The following is a 26,465-nucleotide window of genomic DNA, read 5'->3' as shown; positions in this document are numbered from 1 at the left end:
TATGTACATGTGCCAATTACCTACAATGAATGTGTTCATTATTACTACAAACATATACTAGTAAAGATTAAAAATTATTTGCAGCATTTGGGAGCCTGAGACAGGAGAATTGTTATGAGTCTGAGGCCAGCCTGGGCTACATAGTGAATTCAAAATCATCCTGGACTACATAATGAGACCCTGGCTCAAAAAACAAAACTAAATCTTAACAAACAAAGAAAAATCTAAAAATTAAGCCAAGAACTAGTTATATACCGCCCTTAATTCTGGATAAGAAATCCACAATTATGGTGTAAATGTGAAGACAACCCAGGTATTTACTTATATTTATGTAAATACAACAGCTATATCTCCAATAATTGCAGAACAGAATTTAACAGAGTTAACTATCAAAAGACTAACAAAGTTTTATGGTTACACTATTAAGGATATAGAGTTTTGGAACAGGGAAATGCAAGAAGCAAAATTTGAAAGCTTAAACAAACAAATATATATATATATATATATATATATATATATATATATATATCGTTATTGGGTAGTTCCTTTCCTTGTGATTTTTTTTTAATATTGGGGGCCAAATCCAGGGCCACATCCCCAACCACTGGGAAGCACTTTCTAGGCGTGGCTAACCAAATAAATGTTACCTAGTTTTGTATTGTTTATCTCCCCATCTGAAGTTAGATTCCAGGTTTTTCTCATCTTGAACAAAAAATTGACAAAACAAGCAAAACGCAGTGGCAAAGTTTATTTGAAAAAGTAAAATGAAGAGCGAGGGAGGAAACAAGGTCTGGAAAGCAAGCGTGGGGTGAACAAAAGCAAGCAAACAAAATGAAAGTGCCCCTGCAGGAAAGAGAGCAAACTTCCCCAGGAAAATCACTAGAGCAAGCTCTTCTTGGCATCTGCGTTCTTTCCTACTCTCCTAACCTTGAGGAAGCCTGTGAGAACATCTACATGTGGGACCTGAGAGGTGGTGCTGGGATTTCATGCCTCCAGCTGACATCAGGTCTAAGCCATCTTATTGAAAATTTGCTCAAGTTCGTGTGAAAAGCCCATACGCAGGGCTTTGGGAACTGTTCTCTGCATGTGCTCTAAAATCTCAAAATTAACAGGCCTACTTCCTTATGAGTTTTGTCACACCCTGATCTTCTATGTCGATATGAGAGGGAACAGAGAGAAGGGGAAGGACCCCAGGGGATTATAAGGATGTTTACAGAATTAGGTCTCTAGGGAAAATCGATGGGAAATAGAAGATAAAAGAAAAGGAGGGAGAAAAAAATAAGAAATTACGTAGAAAAGAAAAATAAAGGGCAAAGTATGAAATGGAGGAAAAAGAAAAATAAATAAAAAAGAGAAAAAGAGATAAAATTCAAGGAAGAAGGACAAAGGAAAAGTCCTTAAATGCCAATGATGAAGAAAAGAGGAAAGGAAGAAAGAAACAAAAACAAAACAAAAAAGTAAAAACAACACAGCCACTCGCTGAAAACAAAAACAACAAACAAACCAAAAACAAAATCCAACCAATCAAACAAACAAAAAAGGACAAAAAGAAATTCCTGTGTAATTTATATTGTTGGATTTTCTTCTAGGACCTACAATTTCGGGGCAATCTCCAGGCCACAGGCCACGACACATTCCAGTTCATGCTGCTTGGTAAAGAAGGCAGAGAGACCCCAGATTCATGCTGTATGTGGTCACCAAGGTCAAGGGTGCCAATGCCGCAACTTTTAAATCCAAAACAGTTTGCTGCGGGCCTAACTTCTGGGTGTAAGAGTGCAGATCCCTCCACAGGTCTCTTTCAGCATGACTGCAGTTCCCTGATCATGGTTGGCCTTCACTTAAGTCATTGTGGGACACTGACACTTACTCTGGCTGAATTGAAGCCATCCGAAGACTGCTCTGGATTGTAGGCTCAAACAAGTAACTCTTCTCTGGAATGGTACCTGACCAGGAATTCTCTTCAGGGGATACTGCAGGCACCCAGACTGGAGTCACTCACCGACTCTTGCCTGTCGAAGGACTTCTGTGGAAATAGAACCCTACACTCTCCCTGCAGCTCATAGCATGAGCCGGTTCACTCTAGACTTACAGGTATTTGGGTCCAGCGCTGGAAAAGGTGATCAATGCATCTTTATAATCACAGTTCTCATGTGAGTTGAATCCGTAGAGAAGCTCACTATCCAAGTTCACGCAGCAGAATATGGAGTCACTAAATTGAAACTAAGGTCTGAATAGCTCTGAAATCTATTATGGCACAATACAAAGATCACTGGATATTTTATATTGTGTGCTTGCCTCTAGTCCATGTTACTGACCTCCTAGAATCTTGGGAATTTCCTGAGTCTTAGGAGTGTCTATTATTATTCATAACAGATCTTTTTTATGAATGAATGACAAGCTATATACCAATGTGGTAAGGCCTTAGATAGGCTCATAATTGGATCAGTCCCCATAGTATTCAAGTAATTAGAAAACTAGTGAGTTAGAACTTTCAGTCATAATAGATTCCAGAGCTATAGGGACTAAACTCTTAAAAAAAATCTTGCATAATGAAACTCAATGACCTTTCAGGTTGCTGAATATATGGAGCTTCTGACACAGTGATACTTCCACTGTTCCTTGCCCAAATCATTCTTTCATCTTGTTGTCCAACTGCATCTTTTAAATATCCCTTACAATAAATGGGTAAACATAAGTAAAATATTTCTCTGAGTCCCCTGAGCTGTCCTAGCACATTATTGAGTCTCATCAGGAAAGTCAAGGGAATTCCATTTTATAGCCAGTCAAAAGCAAAGATCACAACCTGAGAATTGCAAGTGGTATCTGAAACAGGAGCAGGCTTATGGGACTTAACCACTATTTACTCTGTGGGATCTGATGCTATTTCCAGGTAGATAGTGTCAAAATTCAGTGGTAGGGCACCCCTTGATATCTACCAGATAGCTCGGCGTGCGAGGAAGCTTCTCTATATCCCTTATCTGGTCACAGAGGTGTTCCATGTTGTGAGTGTGGAAGTTGAGAGGATAGGGTTCCCCTTTCCCCTTCACCCTTCCACATGTCATAACTCTGCTGTAGCATGCTCCAGTAGGTGGCACATCTTCCACTACCTGCAGATTTTATACCATGGTTCAAACACCTGATATAAAACTTCTCTGCCTGCACAGCATCAGCCTTTGTAACGATTTCTGGATTGCTTTATTTCTTAGCGGTAATTCTTTCGCACTCTAACATCTCATTTATTGTTTACAAGAGCACCTTTTTGGAGCTGGTCATGGACACACATACTTGTAATCCAAGCATTTGGCAAACTGAGGCAGGATGTTTCCTGTTGTTTCAAAACAACAAGAAAAGCAACAAAAAAGCCTTCATGATAGTTTAAATAATTTTCCAGCTCAATTTCCATCAAATACATACATAAAATTCTAGCTACAATTTTTATTTTGAATATTTATTCAGAAATACTTTTTCCCTAATTTTTTAAAACCTATGCCCTCATATTTAAGATACTGTTTCAAGTACAAAGACTACCATGATTAAACAAGGGGAGAAAAAGTCCCCGCCATCATGCAACATTATATTCTTGTGAGGGGGCAAGCAGATGAGAGGAAGATAAAAATACATATACCAACATACAGATTGTGTTAAGTGACATAACAAATTAAATAATGGAAAGACAATAAGTGGAAGAAGGACCTTGCTCTACAATGGGAGTAATTAAGGAAATCACATTTATCCTGATTCTTGGAGGTTAAGATACAACCTGCCAAGTAAGGAGATTTTGAAAGTGTTCTAGTCAGTGGAAGAAATGAAATGCACATCCAGGCACACACACATGAAATCATCTATACATTAAAAAGATTTTAGTATTTTCAGCATGCTAGTGACTAGGATGCAAGCATATTTCTTCAGGAATAGCAGAGGTAATAGGGAGATTTTTATAAGAGAGTTCCAGCACTCTGAACATTCAGATTTGTCTTATAGTTGCCTTGTATTCTAGGCAAAGCCCTCCCTCTCTGAATAGAAAAGCAGTACGGATTTTTTCCAAAGCATAATGTGAACTTGATAGTTGTGAAGTATACGGGTGACAGGAATTCATTTATTTGTGCTGGGAAATACAACTCTGGCTGCTTTATGGAAAATGGATTGGGGCAGGTGCAATCATGGCGACATCAGACAGAAACCAGATATTCAGGTGAGAGTCAATGAGAGATGGGTAGAAGTGGACAGCTGGCATTGTTTCCATGCTGAGGGTTGAAACCAGGGCCTTGTGCATCCTTGTGCAAAATGTGTACTCCACTACTATGCCCCTAGACCCCAACATGAACAGTTTTGAGACCTATTTTCAAAGTAAAATCAACAAAAATATTTTTAAAATATGGAAGTTTAAGAAAATGGAAATGTCAAGAATGACTTTTAGTTTTCTGGTTTTAGTAACAACTTACTATTAGAAGAAGTAAGCCTCAAATGTTAATTGGATATCCCAGCGCTGATGTCAATGGGGCAATAGAATATGCAAGTCTGGGGACAGTAGGAGAGGTTTGAACAATAGACATACATTTGGAAGCCGTGAACATAATAACAACATTGTGTTTAAAGCTTGTCATGAATGAGATCACCTAGGAAATGTGTGAGTATACAAGAAAAGAGAACCCAGGACCAAATTATGAGAAACATCAGTGTTTACCTGTGACACTGAGTGAGGAAAGAAGGCTGAGGCTGGCAGTTGGCAATTGGCAACCATAAAGTCACTGGTGACCCTGACAAGAAAAATCTCAGAATAATAATAGAGCCAGAATCAAAACCAAGTGTTCATCAGTGAAGAGGCAGAGATAATCTGAACAGGAACTTTCTTGAGAATCTTCTATGGAGAGACCAGAGGACTTAAACGTAGCTGAAAGGAGATTAGGGTTCAAGATAAATTTTCCAAAGATGAGAGAGAAGAAAACCTATGAGGAAGCTGATGGAATTATCCAGTGGAGACAGCAAAGGACGTTGGGGTTCAGGACACAAATGGAAGGACTGTCTTTAATGGAGGGGAGACATTTCCTTCATTGCTGAAAAGGCAGGGAGGGTAGATACAAATGTCGGGAGAAGTCTAGGTTTAATGACTGAAAGATGAGGCAGTCCTTATCGTTGATCAGTGAAATAAATATGTATTGAGATCACCACCTTAGAAAGGGAAAAGAGGGTGGGTTAGTTGAGAAGAGAGAAACTGTATGAAATAGGAAGACATCAAAGAACTAAGCTTTCTGAGGATGGTGATAAGAAATTTGAAGTCATTCATGGTATACCCAGTAATCATTAGCTACCTTATTAATATATGTTAGATCAGTGCAGTTTATTTAATCCTTGCACACTACCCCAAATATTACCAGTTAGAAGCCTACAAAGTTAGGCCCTGTTATCCTCATTTTAAAGATAAGAAAATGTGGTATCTCCAAGCTCATTAAGTTGTCGAGAGTCATGCATAAATTTAAGTGGAAGAATTTAAATCTAGGTTAAGCTACTCCTAAAGTCAGCGTTTTCTCTACCATAGGAGGTAAGCTAAGGAAACATTGTTTTTTAGGCCTCACAGTGGCTCCAACACCCTCAGGCAGCTAGAGGTCAGTTTCATTGATCACTCTGCCTGGAGATGAAAACTCTGCCAGGAGAACCCTTCAGCTGCCATCCCTGCTGCTGCTACATAGAGATTATGCATGTGACTTTGGTCAAAGTCAGTCTCAGTGGTGAGCAATTGCTTTTTCACACAGAAACAAACCCACAAAAAAGCATGGAAACCAGCTCAGCAGCTAAGGCACAATTATAACAACTTGGTTTACTGATATTTATTGGCTTCATTTTCAATTCTAGAATTGGGAAGCAGTTCATTCCATAAAACAGGTTAAATGTTCTGGCAAACCCAGTAGAAGATGTTGGTTCTATGCACAGAAAATGGATGAAAAATCCAGAAACAACAATAAGAAGACAAAAATGAAGACAAAAAGTGCATTGGTCATTTCAAAGTTACTTTCCTTATAGGGCAGGGATAGGGTGACTGAACAGTAGAAAAGTAACATTGTTGAATATCCAGTTACTTCAGGTTAGGTTTTTTGGTGTCACTATCATGCCAATATAAAATGGCTTGTTTGGGAAATTTGGTTGTTATCTCTAATCCTAGGTCAAATAAACATCTTAGTTTCAGTTTGGTGACTAAGAATTTTAAACGAAGTTTAATTTTAGTCTTGTATGTTGGGGACTGGTGCAGGAACTTAGTTCAAAACAGTGGCCAGTTGTGATTTTTACTTAACAATAGGAATGGAACTTATTTTCAGTGAGTGTTTCTCATTCAAAATTTATTTTAATCCCACGGAGGAAATTTTAAAATTTATTCTTATTTTTCAGTGGCATTAAATGGTATCTACTATCCTCCATGCTTTGTGGTCTGGAATTGGAGCAGGTTCCAAGAGAAATCTTTTCATTTCTGTTCCATGATGAACGGAGTGGTTGAAATAGCCATAAATGGTTAGGATGGTTCAGCTGGTACTATCAATCTGCTATGGCCTGAATGTTTATCATCTTCCATCTCCAAACTCATAGATTGGAATCTTAACTCCCAGAATGAAGCTTTTGGGAGAAAATTAGACTATAAGGGTGAGTCCACTCATTCATAAGATCAGTGCTTTTATAAGAGACCTCAGAGAGACCTTTGCCCTTTTACCACATGAGGACACAGTGAGAGGTCAGGCATTCTGTAACCCTTAAAAGGGCTCTGAGCACAATTTAACTCTTTTGGCATACTGATCTGACTCCCAGCCTTCTGTGAGAAATAAGTTGCTTGCCTTTTCCTCTTTCTTTCTTTCTTTTCTTTCTTTTCTTTCTTTCTTTCTTTCTTTCTTTCTTTCTTTCTTTCTTTCTTTCTTTCTTTCTTCTCTCTCTCTCTGTCTCTCTTTCTTTCTTTCGAGACAGTGTCTCAAAACACTGGCCTTGAACAGCCTGGCCTTGAATTCTCTATGAGGCCCAGGCTCGCCTCAAACTCATAATTCTTTTTCTCAGTTTCCCAATTGTTGGGATTACAGATATGCACTACTATGCACTACCAAGTTTCTATTGTTTATAAGCAATTCAGTCTATGCTGTTGTAGCAGCCCCCAAGAACAATGGTAACATTATATGCCATAACATGAGCTAAGACACATAATATCGACAAGCATGAAAATGGTAATAGGGGAACCAGAGGCGGAGAAAAGAAAGGGAGGGAAAGGGATTAGGGAAAAAAAAACAAACTATAATATGTACATATGTAAATGTACACGTAACCACTCTGCAAGATGATTATAAATTTCATGAATTGCAAACATGTACTAATAAAATAAAATAAAATTTTAAATAAGAACAAAGATAACATTGAGGGCTTAATTCTGGCTCTTGGTTCCTTAGTAGTTCACCACATCATGTCTACTGAAGCTGAAGTGTCAGACATGGACTCCTGGCTTCCATATCCAGTATTTAGGTTGGAGTATTTGGACCACTTGAGCTGGCTAGTTATCATTCTCTTTCACATGATGTCTTCATTTGGCTGCTTGGAGTTTCCTCAAAACATGGCAATTTCAATTTCAGATTTACTTGGAATGAATTTTAAAAATGTATATTCACATAATTTAGATGAACTACTTTCTGGCATAAAAGATAACAGGACAAAAGTCTGTGCTACTGTTTAGCCACTAAGTCATTAAAATTGGGGCAGTTTTGAGAAGAAGCAACATGGAAATGCTTTCCATTCTCTCATCCTAAAATTATGTTGAAATCTGCATTGTGAAGCCAAGCTGACTGCTGACCAAGGTTATTTGATGTCAGATCACACTTCCTTGCTCTCGTCCTGCAGCCATCTTTAGAGTCCTTGACCTGCCTTGCCCTGCCCCTTAAACCATGTCAGCCTGGGATGGCAAGCTGCCATGAACTTTCACTCCTTTGGCACAAGTGACATCAGGTTAGGTAAAGTTGTGACTGGGTATATGAAAATACAGACAAAAGGTCCCAACTTTAATTTTCATGGGAATTTATCTTTAGCCAAAGTCAAAGGAAGGGAAAGGGAAAGAGGGAATAGGGGAAGCAGGGAGAGAGACAGAGAGATAAAGAAAAACCGACCATAAGTAATCTGTGTATTAAGCAATAAAGGAAAGGTTGTGTATGTCAGTGAGTGTGTGTGTGTGTGTGTGTGTGTGTATTCATTAGGAACGTGTTATCCAGAGCCAGAGCTATAGTGTATAAGTTCAAATATAGTGTATAAGTCTTATGATTCCATTATTAGCTGTGGGATGATTTTGCCTCTATGTGTCTCAATTTTCTCATCTTTAAAATGATAATGATAAATACTAACTTTTTTTTTTGAGACAAGCTTCCTATGTAGTTCAGGCTGGCCATGGAATACTGTAGCCAAGGTAAACTTGAACTTGTGGCAATCCTTCTGCCTCAGCCTTCCAAATGCTGGGATTACAGGCATGCACTACCACACCTGGGTAATAACTATCTTACAGAGCCATTTAGAGGGTTGAGATATGTGAAAAAGTATTTTGAGTGCCTGGAAAGTATTAAGTGCCTGGAAAATAGTGCTGAATTAGTAAGACTGTAATTATTAAATTATTGAAATAACACTTATTGGAACCTACCAAATGCCAGATGTTACATCTCTAGAAATAATAACCTGAATAGAACATAATTTTTATGATAGAGAAGTATATAGTACTTGGAATGGAATGTAGTACTTGTAACATGGAAAGTACAGAATAAAATAGAACCATTTTCAAATATATCCAAGAGTATGAAAGTAGAAGCATATCCCTCATTCTGGGGAGGGCAAGAGATATTTGCAAGAGGAAGCAATGTTTACACCAAGCATTAAAGGTATCACAGGAAATGGGAGATGTGGGAAAGTCATTCAAAGCAGAGTCATTCACTTACTTGACAGGTTTTTGAAGAATACAACAAATACACAGTGAGGTGGGGGTTGAGAGAACTTATGATGCTGAAAATGTAGGTAAGGGCCTACATCTGAAGGACTGGAAATGATTCAGCCTCTAATGGGTAGTTGCTCAACAATCACTGAAAAAACATGTTTTACACCTGGTTGCTGTTGATATAGAGAAAGAAACTCCCAACCTACTAGATGTCCCAGTATGAGTTCGTGTTCTCTAAAACTGAAGAATGAATTTTAGGAACAACAGAGGTTAAAAAACAGAATATATTTATTGAGAGAAAGAAAGCTTCTGTCTGAAAGTCAGAAGGTGTCCTGAGTGGGTTGCCAAAGACACTGTCTTTTCTAGGAACTTTTATAGAGCGCAACCACCATGAGGTGAGGCAGGTCCAAGGTAGGGAAAAATGGGAACTCACAGGCAGGTGGACATGAGGTGGGACAGAAATATGGTCAACCAATAAGATTGTGAGTATAATTGCTCCGGTAAAATTGATTAAATCAGGATCCAATAGAGAAGCAAGTCATGTAGCAAGGGGAAGAGTGCCTTTGCCTGTAGGGGTTTGGGTTATAGTGGCTCCTTCTGGATTCCTCAAAGTGATCCAGATCTGTTTAGAATATCAATCTCTGATGTTTATCCTTAGCGTGTGGCTGCATTTGTTTTGTCATTTATCTTCAGCAAGAGGTGTTTGTTTTCCCCCATAGTTGCAAGGTATCTGACCTTCTATGCTGGCTCCTTCCAGGGAGGGCCCAGTCCTATCTGATTGCCTATAATATTCTATTTTACTTAGCTCCCTAAACACTGTGTGCTTGATAACAGATTGATGGAACATCAAAAAGTAAAGGCATCAGTTAGGAGCATTTCTTTAATCTAGGTAAGAAAAGGTGCTGTTCTGAATGAGAACTGTGCCATGAGAATCCTATGTTCTCACTCAAATTTTTGGCTTGGGTCCCTGAACAGATGGAGGAATTTGATCAGTTAAAGACAATGTCATATGGCTTCATTAAGAACACTATGAAGCACAATGAAAAAAAAAATGTTCATTATCTAACATGAATTGCTGTCAACAACCTAAACATGTCTGTGCCATTTATAACCATAAACCAGGCAAAAACACTCAAATATGAGGTGTAAGTACAAGAAATAATCAAAGTACTACATAGCAGTTTAATTTCTAAGAATATAAAGCTGTAGGTGATATTTTCATGTTTTTCCTATTAATGCTCTTGCAACTTTGAAGAGAGAAAGTATACTAAAATTATAATGAATTACTGTGCTTGAAATTTTACCTCAATAAAGCTGACCCCAAAAACAAAGGATGGAATGATAAGGGAACAAATTTGGAAGCATATTATTATGCATTATACCATATATTTTTCTTTTTCTATATATAATTATTGTCACATTACTTCTGTTAGGGTTTTCTGGGGCAATAGAGAAGGAAAAAGTAAAATAAGAAAAGAACATGTTTGCTGAGGATGTGGAAAGGAGCACGTAATCCGTGGTGGTTGAGCTATCTCCTTCACCAGAGACAAACATGGAGGGAGGTTATCTGACCAGAAGCAGCACTTGGGGCGGGCATTGATGACATGTGAGGAACTGATTGGAATTTTCTTCACATGCAAACTGGAAAGGGAGTTGCAATTAGGGCTGAAGCAACTCCCATCTTTATATTGTTAGTAAAGAGCAACGAGTTTCTCTTACTATTTCCTGCTGGATGGGGGCATTGTGTTGGAGTTTAGGAGGGTTGACAAGATGATAGTTGATGCTCATGTAGAAGCTGGAGCTAGGGTGTTTCAGCAGGACAAGGAGTTTATTATTTGTGAATGCTTGCATCCTAGATTGGAGGGATTAAAAAAAACAAGATGTTATAAAGGCTACTATCATAATTAAAGAACCCAGGAGAGGTAGAAGGAAAAGTGTCCATGATCCAAATGTGTTGTTCCATCAGGGCCATAGTGAGGAAGAATCTGAAATATAAACATGGAGTTGGGAAGGGTGATGTTATGGGAGGTAACTACTTTTCCATTGGAAAGGGTAAAAGTATAGTTAACACTTGTTCTTGGTCCAGTGGTTGAGCTGGGGAGAATGGGGAACATGAGAAACATAAGGCTTGACAGTTAAGCCATGTTTGGGAAATTATAGACTAGTGGTGAGGGGCTGGGGATTTAGCTCAGTGGCATAAGCATCTGCCTGGCAAGCACAAGGTCATGAGTTCAATCCCCAATACCCCCCCCCAAATAGCCTAGGGGTGGCGAAGGCTGTGACTATATTATAAGTGATATGAGAGACCAGACACAGAGGGGTCTCATGTTTAACTCAAACAGCTGAGGGTAGAGAGAACTAAGATAGTTGTTATGTAGATCAGAATAAAAACAATTTTGAATATAATGTGGAAGTCTTTAGGAAAGACTTCCCAGCGTCTTACAGCAAAAAAATAGCTAATAGAATATAAGGAATCAAGAACCAAATAGGATAACAAAACATGACTTAGCCTGAAAGTTGTGGCTATGGGATCTTGGTGAGATGGATAGGGGAGATAGAAGATGTGATGACTACTCAGGATGTTTAGAATCAGGGGAGTTACAGTTAGGAGGCACAGTTTAGCTTGAGTGATGTGGAACCAGGATGGCAGTCTAGCAACCTTGACCACTGTTGAAGTTGTGAGGAAGACCTGGTAGGGGCTACTCCAATTTGGTGCTAGTCCTATGGATTTAAAAAGTTTAAGATAAATTAGATCTCCTGGGGATATGGGAGGATCTGGTTTTGTTCCATCAGAGGGTTGGAGGAGACAGAGATTGGCATGTTGTTGTAACAAGTGTCAGAGGAAAGAGAGAACTGGGATGTGGTCAGCAAGAAGAGGGAGACTTTGGAAGGTAGGAAGATTGTGGAATAGGAATGGCCAGCCATGCATGCATTTAAAAGGGCTTAGAAAAGTAGGAGTCCAGAGATGTACTCTGAGCTTGGCTAAGACTAGGGGTTTTGATAAGGAATTTTTGGAAGCTTTGTAGAGGGCTTGGGCTAGAGCTGTAAAGTTAGGAATCTAGAAGTGAAAGAGGTTAGCTAAACTGAAAAAAGATGTTGTTTGGTTGTGGTCACCGTGAGGTCCCAAAGAATTGCCTTGTGATCCTTGGTTAAGGAATGAATGGTAGAAGTGAAAGAGAGACCCAGATATTTGACTTTGGGGAAGCTATTTGGGCTTTAGCAAGGGAAACCCTGTACCCATGATTGGAAAGAAAATTGAGGAGCCTGGCTATATGTTGCATGGCCAAAGTGGCTGGCTATATGTTGCATGGGATGGAGAATACAGGAGAAGGTCATTAATGTATTGAAAGAGAGTGCTGGGTTTGGGGTCAAGAGCTGTAAGGTTAGCATCAAGAGCTTGGCTAAAGAAATGAGGACTATCCCTGAACCTTTGAGAGAGCACTGTCCAGGTAAGTTGTTGATACCTGAAAGTGTCTGGGTCAGTCCATGTAAATGAAAAGAAATACTGACAAGGAGTAGGAGGATGCTACAAAACAAAACAAAACAAAACAAAAAGCAGAACTAGGACTGTGAAGTGAGTGGTGCAGGGAACAATGTGAGAGAGCATGAGCATAAGGTTTGGCACCACTGGGTGAACTGGGATAACAGCATCACCGATAACCCTAAGGTCTTGTATCAGACAATTGGACCCATTAGGCTTGAGTACTAGGAACATGAGAATATTGTAGGGTGAATGAAGTATTGAGGAAATTGTTGTTTAAAAGATGATTATAGGTTTGAATCTCTGTAGATGTGTGTGAATTAAAGGATACTCAGGAATGCAAGGAAAAATCGAAGGATCTCTGAAATGAATTAAAACAGGTGTAGCATGGTAGTGTGGGTGGGTTTGGAGGTGTCTCTGACTATGGGATCAACAAGGGAAAAAGGGAGAGGAGGGGTTGGTTTTATGGTACATTGTGATGGTGTTTGGAGGACTAAAGCTGTGGGAAGGGAGAAGGTAAGGAGAAGTTAAGCTTTTGGAGGAAATATCTACCTAAAAGGATGTGGGGCATGTTGGTATTACCAGAAAGCTAAGAGTAAAAAAGAGTTTGCAACTTGCATGAAATGGGCCCTGTTTGAAAAGAATGTGTATGTTGGCTGTCAGCACCCACTGCAGAGACTGAGGATTTAATATAATGGCCTGAAAATTTAGGAAGAACACTATACAAGGCCTCCATGTATACAAGTGCCTTATCTGAGGCCTCCAGTGAAATTCAGGGCCCTGAGGATACTTTACTGGGGATATGGGCCCCAAGCCTTGTCAATCATTAGCAGCAAGTCCCATTAGATCAGCCAGTGATGAATCTGGTGGTGATGAGATTTCCTATGGGAGTAAGGAGTTAAAGGATGACTTACCTGCTCTCTGACAGCTAGGACAGTTGCTTTTTCAATAGCCCTTGAGATTGCAGAGTAGGAGGGCCCCCAGAAGAACTTGTGGGTTGGGGCATTCTCATGCCCAGTGTCCTTTCTTGTTACACTTGAAGATGGTCTGGGAGGGGCTCAGGCAGCCTTCACCCTGTTTTGGTTTACCTGTCTTAGGAGCCCCAAGTGCTGGTGCTAGAAGATTAGATTGATATGTAGCAAGTTTCCTTATTTTTCCCATACTTTTTGGGTTTTATTTCTGTTGTTGAAAATGGGAAAAATCATATTAAGAAGGTCCCCCTGTGGGTTTGAACCATATTAACAAGGTCTCCCAAGTTTAGCCTTTTGTCTTGGGATCTGGTCTGCAGTGGGAGGTATCATCACACAAAGTCACAACAGGTCCTTTGTGCTGGCTCCTTTAAGGTCCTGTCTGACTACCTATAATATTTTTAACTGACTCACCTGCCTATAACATTTACCCCTCTGAAGAAATAACCCAAAATGCCATGAAGCTAATGTGTGATGCCCAATCTGGCTTCTTCAGGCTGAAGGGGGTCATAGTTGTTAAACAGTGGTCAGTGATACTCTGTAGGGCTTCTAACTAATGGCCCTCAGTAGATACCAGGCACTTTCATCTTGGGTAGGCATACAGATTTAAGTCTAGAGAAGACAAAATCAAAGAATCAATTAAGTAGGCATGGGCCAAATAACAGAATCAACAGGACAATTATGAATATAGTTTTAGTAATGGCTTCCCATAAGGAGGATAAGGACAAGGCCCAGGGAATTTTAGAAACTGACGTCATTGGTTTGTCAATGTACATTTAGTTTTTACAATTGTGTAAATACCTCCTGTGCTGTTAGGGATGTCTGATACCATTTGATTTTGGAAGACTTTTTGTTTTATTAATTTTACCTTTTTTATTTAAGAGAGAGATCAACTGTGGTGTCATTTAAGGCCTGTTGAGTGCAATTATGGTCTCAAATATGTCCTATAATGTTTTTCTGGACAAAATTTGGTGGATCCCAATAAAAATAATCAAAAAAGAATTTAGCAGATTTGTTATTATTTTCACCTGTATGATGTCTTGGGGTTTGGCACTTTCTAGGCAAGAACAAACTTTAATCAAGCCATGTATAATCAAAATATTTATACAAAGGCATATATAATCAAAGCATGAGCAGTAGGGCTGACACTTAAGTTTAGAAACTGTTTCTAAGTTATAGCAATTGTAACCCATTGGTTCTTAGGTACTTTTGTTGATGGACATTACATAAATTTTTGTTTAAAATTTATCATTTGACTGGTGACCTCATGTTGGTTTGACTTGAATCTCCTGGCTGGAGCACAAGAAAAAGGCAGATGTCTGGATCTGAAAGAAAATATTTATCATCATAAATAATCCCAGATTTATACTTGAAGGTGTAAATATACCACAATATCAGCAATAATGAATTGTCTTAGCTATATGAACTTTAGTTGAGGTGTCTTCCATAAGACTGTGGAGATTATTGGGGCCTCCAGTTAATACTAAGAACTGGTTAATGTTACCAGGTGGCTGCTTTCAGATTCATCAATTAAAGTCTTGTCCAGTCTCTCCACACCCCAAGGGATTTTGTTTAACCAATTTTAGCATCATTTTGACCAGCTGGCAATCCAGGTGGAAGCATGCTTTTTAAATCTATAACCCAAATAGCCTTGATTAAATAATCTGAAAGTGCAAAAGAAAAAGGTGTTGAACTCAAAAAAGAAAAGCTGTTTGTGGATGTGACATACAAAAAAAAATATAGACAATCTGTACAGATTGGAGATGGAAACATATACAGTTTAGCAGACAAATACCTTATATAGAGTGTATTCAAATATATTTGGCCAATTTAAACTATAATAAATAGACTAGTGAGACTCTTTTTATAAGTCAATTAACAAATCTCTTGAAATAAGAATAGCAGACCCAGGGTCATTCCCAGCAGTGTTTGTTTTATGTCTACAATTGGTTTCTTCTCCAGCTGCAAAGTGCCATAGTGAGCCTGCTTTTGTTAGCTGAGGATGATTTTCAGAATTACATAAACATCTTTGAAATGTAAATCATAACAATTAATTATAAATTTAAACTCTCTAATATAATTTCATGGGTCAGCAGAGAAGGAACCTAATTTATGGTTAATCTGACATAATTCAGTGAAAGAAAAAGGAATATGAATATGAACTAGTCCCTGGGGACCAGTCTGCTCCAAAATGGGGAATAAGGATTGAGTCTGAGAAGGCTGTGTAGTGGGAGATGTAGATGACCATTGAGCAGGTGATCACTCAGCATGCATCTGTGGGCAATTACAGTGTGCTTAACCATAAAATGGCCACTCATCATCATGTGACAGGGAAACACAAGATGGTGACTGATCATTACATGACCTGCAACAAGATGGCTGCTGCCAGTTACATGGTGATTGGTCATCATTTGACCTTCAACAAGATGGCTGCAGCTGGTTATATGGTTAGGGAGCACAAGATGGCAACTGATCATCATGTGGCCTGCAACAAGATGGCTTCTCTGGTCACATGGTGAGGGACCACAAGATGGTGGCCTTTTCTGTTTTGAAGGTAGTAAACTACAACAAAATAAGACAGAACAAAGCCAATTGAAATAAAGCAGTGAAATTGGTACAGAACTTCAGAGCAGGATACCGGGAGAACAGTAATAGGTACCATGGTATATCTTGTTATCTTCACAATAGTTGTCCATTCAATCAGGTATAGTGAAATCAAACTAAAAATAGAACTTATCAAAACAGAATATTGAATAGAGCAAACAATTAATCATAGTAAAGCAAAACTGAAAACAATATTTGCCTTCAAAGACAAGATAGAAGGAAATCCCCATATTTGCTATATTTCACACTGTCATCTTCCCAAGAGATGCTCAGTTTGCTGGCCCCAGATTAGCATAATTAATGAAACAATACAAGCATTAAGTTGCTTTAAGCACCTTGGTTGTTATCAACTTCAGCTGTCTTTGACACCATCCAGTTGCTAACTGGGTTGGGGGATGGGACATTTGACTCTCAGCCCACATGCCAGTACCCACAGGAGACACTGACTTGTTCTTTCACTGGTGTGCCCACTGCTCGCTCATACTGCCACCACTTACCAGGACGGAGGGCTTGTTGCTTTCTTGCTCAGTCCCCAAAATTCCAACATGGCTGGATCTTGGGAGACGCTGACTTGTTCTCTGCCTGGTATGGCTCCAGATGGTGGCCTTTCATCTTGTGACATATCACAAGATGGTTGCACACTGTCACATGGTGAAGAACCACAAAATGGAGCTGTCCTCCATTGTGAGTTGCAGCAAAATGGCTGCTGAGGACCATGTGGCATGGGACCACAGATGGCTGTCTAATACCATGTGGTCTGCTAGGTGGCTGAAACATGCAAGACCAAGTGTGGTGAGCTGGCGGGGAGAATGGCAACACAGTAACAGAGGGGAAAGAACAAGAGGTGCCATCCGATGAGATAGATGGCTCTGGTTGAGAGGATGGGGAGTCTGAGATTAGGGAGAGGAAATATAGAAACAGAGACTACTGGGAGTTAGGAAAGGGGAGACGGACTGAGAGAAGAACACATCGTCAGAGTGAGAAAGGCCTGGACATAAGGGATTCCTATTAATTTACTATTGCAATGACAAAAGTTATATACATCTTGAAGGACAGAGGGGTCAAATGTTTTCTCCTTAGGCCATGGTCTGTCATTAAGCTAGGAGGTTGCCCAAGCCACCTGGCACTAAAAGATCAGATTTTTGGTTTTTATAGCCTTCTTGAAGCCAAGAGCACCAAGGTTATGAACCAGGTACCCCACAGACATGTTTTTCAGGGGACAGGAAATGATATTCCCCATAGTGACTGAATTAGAGGTAAGCCAAGAAAACAACTTTATCTCAGGACATTAGAGCTTCAGCTCTGCCCAAGAAACATGAAAGCTACCTGGGTCACATTTATCAAAAGGGGTCATCACCTGTTTTGAAAGTGTGACAAGGAAGGTCCCAACACCCATTCTCATCGGACACTGAGAGTGCAGAGTGGGGTCCCTGAGGACAAGAGGGTAACAGCTCTGCCTTTGATTATCCAAGGAACATAAGAACTGCTATTTTTGTCCAGGGATGGCAAGAGGTTATCTGACATATATGCATGAATTTTTAAGGCTAAGAAAATGGGACAGAAAAACCCCAGATGGAAAGGTGACTCACATATGTCAAATGAAGTGCATCAGTGTTGGATGCAGGCTAACAGCAGCAAATAAGCAGGTCCCAGAGGAAAGAAAACTGGCTCTTTGGCAGGGGAGCTTGAAACTGGGGTGACCTCCCAGGAGCCACACACTGCCAATCTGATTCATGAGGCACCAAAATGTTAAGGTTTTCTGGTGCAATAGAGAAGCAAAAAGTAAAAAAAGAAAAAGTGCATTTATTGAGGACATGTAAAGGAGCACATAATCTGTGGTGGTTGGGTTATCTCCTTCACCAGAGACAAACATGGCGGGAGATTATCTGACCAGAAGCAGCACTTGGGGCGGGCCCTGATGACATGTGAGGAACGGACTGGAATTTTCTTCACATGCAAACTGGAAAGGGAGTTGCAATTAGGGCTGAAGAAGAAGGAGAAAGTGGTCACTGTTCCCACTTTGGCCTTCCTCCATATTAGACCACTGCCATGGAGTAATTTATACTAGGGCAAGACTCTTTCAATCTCATTATCAGAGACCTGGAAAAGAGCCCTGATTGTCTGTGTTAAAGTACAGTGAGAGGATAAAATAAAAAGCAGATACAAGTTTAGTGATACATGAGTGGCTGGGAAGTCGATATATGTAGGTGAGTCCTCCTCATGATACTCCAAAACAGCCACTATTTGTTGGGTACATTTAGTGATAGGTGGAGCTTAGTGAAATATTCCAATTTGACAGAAGACTCAGAGGTTTATGGTCTATGGGCAAGTATAATCCTGGGATGCTTTAAGAAGGCAGAGATGATTTTATGCTAAGACCTTGTCCTGGAGTATAATCCTGGGCTGACTCAGAGGACACAGATGATTTTATGCTAGGAAGAGTTAATGGGAAATCTCAGATGTGTGGTGCTGATAATTCCAAGCCTCCATTTTATCACTTAGGGAAGTACACAAAATTAGCCCTTGTGAATTTGTGATCTCCAATACTTATTAAGACAAAGACACAAAAATACGAACATTCTGAAGTGAAACAAGTGAGAAGGCATTAAGATATGAGGAAAAGAGACTTGCTCTGAGTATTTTGTCCAATATTATAGAGCTGCTAACCGGCAGAGGCAGAATTTGTCTTACTTTTCTCCTCTGCAGTTTTCAAGTCCGTCATCAAATTTGTCTACCATGTCTAGTCAGTCTTTTACCTCTGTGGATACAATAACTAATATGAACAGTTTAAAGGAGGAAAACTTATTTTGGCCCATAGTTTCTAAAGGTTCAGCCCATGCTCAGCTGGCTCCATTATTTTTAGCCCTGGAAGAAATAAAACCATGCTGGAGCAAAGCTTCATCTCATGGCAGCAAGGGAATAAAGAAAGAAAAGAAGAGCCAGACAGGAAGGTTGGAATCAGATATAATCCCCAAGGTCACTCCATCAGGATTTACTCGCATCAGCTAAGCCCCACTTATCAATAATGTCATCACATTATGAGCCTATCAATGGATCAACCCACTAATCAAGTTAGAGCTCTCATTGTCCAATTACTTCCTGAAAACCTATCAGGAACCAAGTCCTCAACACAGTGAGCCTTTTAAAGGTACACTGTAGTTCCCTGTCTTAGTGTCCTTGTTCCTCAGACAAAATACCTGACATAGAGTTGAAGGAGTATTTGGCTCACAGTTTGTAGAGATTTCAGTCCATCGTTGGCTGGCTCTAAAGCAGGGTACCATGGCAGAGAGGCATCACAGGGGAAAAATGATCCATGGTGTGGTCAGGGCGGGCAGAAGAGAGCAAGCAACAATTCACAGCAGCAGCCTGCCTTCCCCGCTGCCTGTTTATATCCTATCCAGGCTGTAAACCTATTGATCGGTGCCATCCACACCTACAGTGGAGTTTCCACTATCCATACCACTCTGAATCCCAGTGTCACATTCTTAAGTCAAATTCACCAACTCTAATGCAGCCACTATTGAAATTCTTTACCTATCCCCACATGAGGTTTTGGGAGAACAGGAACATCCATTATGTTGGCCAAATCACTCTGTTCCTCAAGGACTTGCAGTTGGTCAAGAGGATCCAGGGCATTCAGGAAAGATTCATCTGAGTGTCGCTGCAGTCTCTGGAAGTCCTTGCTCACCAGAGAATGAGTGTTCTTTGGTGGAAAACACCCAACTGCTCAGAAGGACTTTTGTTCTGCTACCTTAGACCTTTGTCCTCCCTTGCCTCTTCATATGGCCTTCACCTAGATGTCCCCCAAAAGATTCATGTCATCATAGGTGGAGAGTTTTCAAAAGTGGCTGAATATGTGAATGTGGGTTAGGGTGTAATACGGGGATTAAGGATGTGGATAATGGAAACCCCACCCTGGGTATGAGTGGGACCAATCATTAAGCTTGCAGCCTGGATGGAATATAAAGGGACATAAAGAAGGCAGGCTTGTTGCTACTGGTTGCTGCTTCTTGATCTCTTTCCTGCTTGGCACATACTATTTCTCTTCTGTGATGGCCCCCTGCCATGCCACTCTACCTTGGAGCCCGTCATGTGAGCTGAAATAAGCTTTTTCTCCTTTATCTTGTGGGTGTCTGGTATTTTGTCTCATCTAGGAGAAAATTAACTAAGACACCAACTATAGCACTTATTAAAGCTAAAGAAAGAAGCAAAATCTACTTGATTTCACATGTGGACACAGGAATAAAAAAGTATCCCCACATGCTAGAAGTTTCATGACCTAGAATAAGAATGAAAAAAAGAGGTAAACTGTCAATCATCAAACTAAAATAGGACGTCTAAAAGCATGAAAAAATTTAAATGTCCCACCTTTTTTCTTTTTGGGGTGTGAGGATTGTACCCAGGGTCTTGACATGCTAGTCAAGCACTCTACCAATGATCACATCCCAAAATATCCCACTTGGATTGTAATGCCTGTCTCTCTCTCTCTCTCTCTCTCTCTCTCTCTCTGAATTCCAGAATTTATTTAAAGAAGAATACTATGGGCTTAAATTTATTTATAGCAAAAAGAAGAAAACATCTATAGGAAAATTGCCAAAAAGGGACAAGCTGGTTTTTCTGCCCTGCCCACATGGGAAAGTGGTTATAAGGACATCTCTAAGACCACATACCATCCCTGGCAGGCTTTGCACATGCTGCATTCCTGAATTCTTGACTTCACTGCACAAACTGCCACTTGAAATATGTACCACTGCTTCCCTCACTGCTTACACCACCTTTTAAAAGCTGAAATCTCAGTGTTGAGTTCAGATAGTTTCATAACATAAAGTGTCTGTGACCTCAGTCCCCACATGTCCTGACAGGAGGGTGGCAGTGTCTGCCAAATGGTGCCTGCATACTTGTGAAGGGCATGATGTGAGCTGTCAGCCAGTGGGGCACCGAGAGAGAGCAAAAGGGCACAGTTTCCTGTCTAGCACCCTCTTCTGCAGAGACTCACTTAACATTTTCTTTAACTGTAATACCAAGGACGAACAATTTAACATATTTTCCAATTAATGTTTTGGGATAACAATGAAAAAACACTACAGAATGACTATTTAGTATTTTTTTAAAAATCACCAGATTTTATGAAAATTTCTCTTAATAGATTTTTGAGTCTATAAAGTGGAATTTCACCAAGGAGGTAGAGGATGACTGTTTATAAATCACAGGTGTGTGAACTCTAATAAAATGGAAAATTCAGGAGAAATGGGAAAATTCCTAGATATACATGAACTACCAAAACTGAACTAAGAAGATATAAAAATCCTGAATAACTCAATGTCAGTCAATAAGATTGAAGAAATAAAAAACTAAAAATAAGCACACAAAAATCTAATCAACTCAGTAGATTCAAAAAAGCATTAACAAAATCCAACATCCATTCATAATTAAAGCCCTGAAGAAAATAGATATAGAAGGTATTTATCTCAATATGATAAATACTACCTATGACAAACCAATTGTCTACATAATATTAAGTGGAGAGAAGCTGAAATCTTTGCCTCTAAAATCAGTGGACAAGTTTGTCCACTATCACCATTCCTATTCAATCCAGGTTTTGAAATATCTGCAAGAGCAATTAGACAGGAGTAAGAAATAAAAAGGATGAAAATAGGGAAGGAAGAAATTAAATTATCATTATTTGCAAATGACATGGTCCTTCACATAAATGACCCCAAAAACCCGACCAAAAGATTCCTAGAATTGGGCCTGGGGATTTGGCTCAGCGGCATAAGTGCCTGCCTTGCAAGCAGGCAGTCATGAGTTCGATCCCCGGTATGGATAAAAAGGAAAAAGACAAAACAAACAAACAAACAAACAAAAACCCTCCTAGAATTAAAAACCAAATTTAGTAGCACAACAGGATACAAAGACAACACTCAAAAATCAATAGCATTCAAAAACCCAGACTACACAGATATTACAAAGAATCAACAATTAGGATCACATCAAATTAAAAGGCTTTTGCACAGCAAAGGAAACCACCAATAGAATGAAGAAGTAACTCATAGAATGGGAAATAATTTTTACCAGATACTTCTCAGACAAAGGACTAAAATATATAAAGAACTGAGAAAAAAATAAGAAACCCCTAATTCAAGACCCAGTTAAAAAATGGGTATCTGAAATGAATAGACTCTTCTCAGATGAAGAAATACAGTCAGCAAATAAATATTGTATATGAAACATAGTTCAACATCACTAGTCATTAGAGAAATGCAAATTAAAACAACACTGAAATTTCATCTGTAGAAAGAATGGCTTTCATCAAGAAATTAACGAATGACAAATTCTGGCAAGGTTGTGGGGAAAAATAAATCCTCTTTCATTATCGGTGGGAGTGGAAATCAGTATGGAGATTCCTCAAAAACAAAGCTGAAGGTTATAGGTGACCCTAAAAGAGACTTAAAGACATCATATCTCAGTAATGTCTACACACCCATATTCACAGCAGCACAATTCATAGGAGTTGAATCTTGAAAGCAGCCTATATGTCAATCAACAAATGAATGGACAAAGAAAATGTATTTATATACAACGGAATACTGCTCCACCATAGAGAGGGATAAATTTGTATTATTTATCCAAATATGAATGCACATGAGACTATAATGTTAAATGAGGTAAATCAGACACACAAGTTTAAATATTGCATAATTTCTCTTATATGAGAAACTCAATATATAAAGTGCAACATAAAAGGTAGACAAGAGGAAAAAAAGAAACGTTATTGTAACCCAACTTGGACAACATACACATATAGTATATTTTGATTTAGTATAACTGTTTTATGGATATTATTTTTTTGCTTGTTAATCTGGCTTTAATCTGTATGTATGATAGTTTTATAAGGACAAATAAATCTGATGTGGCAAATGTAGAGGATGGAAGGGAAGGGAAACAATTGAGGTATTTTATGTGTATGTACCAATTTCCCACAATAAATATCATTGTATTTTATGAATATGTACTAATAAAAAAGTAAACCACAGATATGATACACAGACAGGAGCCACTCTCATTGTGCTATCAATACTACTGTGTTAGGTCATGAAATCAGGATTTCATGGTAAGTACTTTTCTTTGGGTGATGACTGCAGAATTAGAGGTACTGCTGATTGCTCAGATGGAGTGGTGGTGATTGCAGCACATAGAACTAGAAGCCAAAAGCACCTGATGGTTCACCAGAGCTCTAGTCTTTATCTTTAGGCTCAGAAATTCTATCCACAAATTTAAGGACTTCAAGGATAAGATTCAGTGCTTCATCTCCAGAATACCAAGTGCTTTATGATTGCATGTGTGCTATTTATGACCACCTGGCCTTTCTGTAAAGCCACATCCCTGTTTTGTTCCATTACAGTTAAGATTGCCATTTTGGCCCCGCTTTATGGCTTCATTCTTCTGCTTGAAGCTCCTGTGCCTGGAGCTGTTATTTCTTGTTGGAGCTTTATGACATGATTTTCTGCCTTTACACCCTGTTTGGTCATCAGTGGTAGGTTGACGCTCTACCTATCACACCACTAATTTCAGGTCATGGCAGTCGCTCTCTACTTCTGCTCAAGCATCTTCACCATTTCCATTTGAGTTTCATGGAAGTTCTGAATCCCATTCAGCTTAGAATGTTTATCTTTCAGTGCTTTCTAACTTATCTGCAGAACCCACAGTTGTCTGTCTCCTAGGGGCTCTGTGAGCTGCACAGAGTGCTCAGACTTCCAGATGGAAATGCTGCAGAGACACAAATGTCTGTATCACTCATCTTACCCTCAATAAGAGACTCTGTCCCTTCATTTCCCAGTGGGTGAAGAAAAAGGAAGGATATGAGTTACAAATTGATGTGGTGGTAGTGACCTGGGATGAGTGAGTCTGCTCCATGGCAGATAATAGATAGGTCCTATTTTATTGATCCTCCTCCTCTTTGTCCACCAGGTCTCTAGCCACAGTAAGGTCTTCAAAAAATGGCTGCTGATATTCCAGGCTACACACCCACCGCATCGGGGAAGGGAAGCTTCCCTTGGATAAATTCCGTTGCCTTTGTCCTTTCTTGCAGGTTGAGGTTTTTGGTTTTCAGAAACTCTTCGAAGGAGAGTGGACTTGCTTCTTCAAAGTCTTCAAGTTTGTCACTGTTTTTAATGATGAGTGTCTTGGCTATTTTTCTCACATTGCTGGGACAAAATATTCAACACCCAAAATAAAGGAAGGAAAGGTTTATTTAGCTCCCTATTTGTGGAGGTTTCAGTACATAATCAGCTAGCTGCAAAGCAGGGTGGCATGGCATGGGGCAGCACTTCAACACAGCAGCCAGCAAAAGCATCCAGAGCAATTCTCTTTTCCTCTTTTATATTGTATGCAGGCTCCCCGTAGGGCAGATATAGCACTTACATAATCTCTGTGCCCTCTTCTTGCACAGGATGAGGATATTTACAAAATAAGGACCTTAACTTCCTGCTGAGTCTTAAACTTCTAAACTTCTCTAATGGACACAATTTATTAACCATAACAACAAGGCTCTGTGCCTGGGACAGTGGAATCATCCTTGGGTGGCCCAGCCACTGCCTTTCTGATCCTTTGACTGCTTACTTTGATTGCAGTGCTCTTTTAAGTTGCATAAACACTTGACCTTTGGTTTTACATAACAGAATAGTATATGTCTCTCTGACTTAATCAGTTTCTGCTGGTCTTAAGCTTATGTGTACTCAGATCCTTAATCCCCTCTCAACCTGCAGGTTGAGGCTGGCTTATGCAGGTTGTGTGTCTCAGGATCCAGCATTATTAGTCTTCTTTCAGGTTTTAGCCAATGGGAGGCACTGGTGAGAAAGTAGCATGGTTTTTCTCACTTTCTTTCAGTGCCTTGGATGGCATCTCCAACAGCTCTTCCTTTTCTGGAGTTTTAATACCTATAACCCATTCCTAACTTATTTTGTTTCCTAACTCCTGGCCTCACCATGGTGTTTTGCCTCACAAAACTTCTTAACATTGGAGTGTATGGACTGAAACCTCCAAAACCATGAGCCAAAAGGAGGTTGTTCTTCCTTTAAATTGATGTTCTCAGGTACCTTGTCACAGCAAAGAAAAGCTGACTAATACACCCTGGTTTTGCTTTTAGGAATTCTGTTCATTACCTTCCATAGTGATATCTGAAGAGGGGGATGGAGAGCATCTAGGGTTTATGTCCGGGTTTTTTTTTTTTTTTAGAGAAAAAAAAGCAAAACAGAAAAAGGGTAGAAAAATACAGATGTAGATTTTGAAGTCTGTTTCCTTCTCATGGTAATCTGAGAGCTGTTTTATTACCTTCACTGGTCTTTCCTTAAACTTGTTTGCTTTAGAAATATGATTTCCTTAGAAACTTACCAGGCTTCTTACTGTCACAAGCTATACCCTGAATATTCTCTCATTGTACCACTCAGTGCTGTCTTTTTGACCTTTACGTTCATGCATCTGTCAAAAAGCAGTCTAGCTAGTAGCAGTGTGATGCTGTCAGGACTGAGTATAAAGGCCATGCTTAAATGTGATCTTTGCCACAAGCTGGTGCCCTGCCAGCGCTTTGTGGTTCTGTGTGCTGTTTTCTCAATCTTCATTCCTATTTGAGATCTAGAAGTAGTCGACTGTGAGACTCCAAAGTTCCCTATTTCCCTCTTTCTTCTTTTTTTCTTGTGAACTACCAGTACTTGGCCACCAAAATGAACCAATATACATTAACAGTTTGGTTTTCTCTAACTGCTTCTCTTGGAGCTGACTGATCAGTAAGCATGTGGCCTACTTGTTAAGTGATTATAAGTAAAACTTCTTGAAAACTGTTTTGCTTCTATATAAAATGACATGGATTTCCACCTTTTCTGTGTCTGGCATCAATTTGTCAAGTCAGTAATACTTATTTTAGGTATTTGTTTTAGCACTATACTTCAAAATCTCATTTGTAGTTTTATTCATGGAATTAGTACTATTTACATAAAGACAACTTCTGGATATCAGTGACTTAACACAATAAACACATAGCCATAGTTCAGTTCTCACTCTGTTATGCAATATAGGGATGAGGGTGGAGAAGTGAAACTCTCATTCCTGTAGTCAAGTAGTGTCTAAGCTCACAGAAATTCCATTATCGTCAACAGGTAACTCCCAATATTTCTCTTGGCATGAACATCCAGTTAGCAGTTAGGAGGACTTATAAAATATGAGAATATGTATAATGACAATGTATGTTTTAGGAGCCAAGCCTGTTATGGGCACTTTTTGTTGCTGTGATAGAACACCTAACTCCCACAACTTAAAGAAGGAGAGGCACTTATTTGGTTCAGTTTCCAGTGGGTTCATTTTAAAGTTGGCAGGCATTAAGGCAGAAATGTCATGATGGAAGGGCCTGGTGGAGGACAGCTGCATACCCCATGGTAGCCAGCAACCAGAAAGAGAAGAGAGAAAACCAGGGACAAGAATACACTTT

General features: G+C 39.5%; 1 protein-coding gene across 1 annotated transcript in view; it reads right to left on the bottom strand.

Annotated features, from left to right (window-relative positions):
- Positions 1-730: 730 nt before the first annotated feature.
- LOC106028536 (jerky protein homolog-like) overlaps positions 731-26,465 on the bottom strand; it is a 59,494-nt gene continuing 33,759 nt past the window's right edge. The window contains exon 4 of the transcript XR_010044287.1: positions 731-14,706. The gene's annotated coding sequence lies outside the window, so the exon portion shown is untranslated. The remainder of the gene's footprint in view (positions 14,707-26,465) is intronic.

Source organism: Cavia porcellus, unplaced genomic scaffold, assembly GCF_034190915.1.
Source record: "Cavia porcellus strain 051 isolate PalLab524CR breed Dunkin Hartley unplaced genomic scaffold, mCavPor4.1 scaffold_28, whole genome shotgun sequence".
NCBI classification, from domain to species: domain Eukaryota; kingdom Metazoa; phylum Chordata; class Mammalia; order Rodentia; family Caviidae; genus Cavia; species Cavia porcellus.
The sequence above is the reverse complement of the archived record's forward strand: the minus strand, read 5'-3'. Positions and strand labels throughout refer to the sequence as shown.